This window comes from Pteropus alecto, unplaced genomic scaffold, assembly GCF_000325575.1.
Source record: "Pteropus alecto unplaced genomic scaffold, ASM32557v1 scaffold91, whole genome shotgun sequence".
NCBI classification, from domain to species: domain Eukaryota; kingdom Metazoa; phylum Chordata; class Mammalia; order Chiroptera; family Pteropodidae; genus Pteropus; species Pteropus alecto.
In genome coordinates, this window is record NW_006431910.1 from 77,932 (window position 1) to 79,644 (window position 1,713).

Below are 1,713 nucleotides of genomic sequence, written 5' to 3' on the forward strand. Positions count from 1 at the left end.
ATGGAGATGATTATACAATAACAAACGGTAATCATTGTTATGTTAATAAAGGACAGCTCTCTAAACAAGAGATTAGGTATACTTACTCTTGACCAACCTGAAGAGAGAAGTGGCACAGAGAAATAAAAATAGAGGATTCGAGATTAAAGTTAAAGGCAATGAAAAAATTTCCACCAATCATTAATTCAAATAAACAATTTCAGATTTAAAAGTTCAAAAAATCAGTGGGTTACTGTCCTGAGGAGCTGGATGGAACACCAAAGACTACTCTTTAGCGTACCTGGGTAGTGAGTTCACATTCACAAAAGTCTAAGTCAACTGAAGTCTTTCCATCATATCTCAAATTTTCTTTTTATCCAAAATGAGAGATACTTACGTCTTCAAAGAAATCTTATGTTTTCCTTTTAACTGCTTCAAGATAAATGGCAAAGTCCAGGGATTTCTGGTCTTGATCAGAATGTCAGTCTGGAAGATTGAATTTCCTTCTTGGTTCTGACCTTCTGCAACAGAAATGGCATCCTAAGCACTTGGTAGAGGTGATAGGTTTTCATACAGATGAGCCTGAGACTAAAGAGATGCTCTTTATTCCACACACTGACACGTCCGGCACAAAATGAGAGACACATGCACCTGATAGTTGTAAATGATGTAAAGCCACGTCTCTGAAGAACTAAAACTTCAAGAGTTTATTCCTCAGGGAAAAAATTAAAGTGATTTCATTGGCATTTGTCCCAGGATTTTCCTCGACCAGAGGATTCCTGAAAAAATAATGCTTTCTTCCCTTTGAGAATTTACTTGCAGCAACAGACCCACTTTGCCTCCACAGAGAGTGACGTGTTAAATACTGAGCAGCAGCCTTGGTGAAGTGTTGTGCTTTCTGGACGCTGAGCCTAGGTTCAATGCCAGCTGCACAGCTTGTCAATCTGGACAAGTGGGTTTTGTTTGGTTTTGTTTGTCTTCTTTTAGTTTCTTTTTTGTTACCTCTCTGTGCCTCAATATCATCATCTGTAAAATGGGGATAATAATAGTACTTTGCTCACAGAGACATTGGAAGACTTCATGAATTATTACATGCATCATGCTTATGAGGGCATATGCGCCATGAGAAGTGCTCATTAATGTCTCTTATCATTTTTGCGAGCTTACAGTAAAGATGCAGAAACAGAACCTAGAGTAAAGTTGCAGAACCAGAAGTAAGAATTAAAAAACAACTGACATCTCAAAGTACCATTTGCTCGGTTCAAGGCAAAACTTACCACAGGATGATAGAAAAAGGCAGGATCATTGTGAGCTGAAGTGGTTGGGAATAATTTTATGGGAAGATTTAGTTTGGAAAGACATTAAATAGTTTGAGATAATCTGAAGTTAACAGGAAAAACATTCCAGGTTGGAGTAAGGGGATAAATAGAGGAAGAGAGGCAGGATCACTCAACTAGGTTGGAATGACACTTCACACAGAAGAAAATGTGACATCAGAGGAGATGAGATGACAGGCAGAATAATAGTCCCCAAGATGTCTATCTCCAAATCCTGGGAACTGTGACTACGTTGCCTTACATGGCAAAAGGAATTTTGCAGATGTGATTAGCTTAAGGACCTTAAGATGACATGATCTGGTAGGACTTTCTGAATTATGGTCAGGGAGTGGTGTGATTAAGAAGAAATGGTCAGAGATGTGCAACTTTCCCGCGTTGAAGGTGGAGGAAGGGGCTC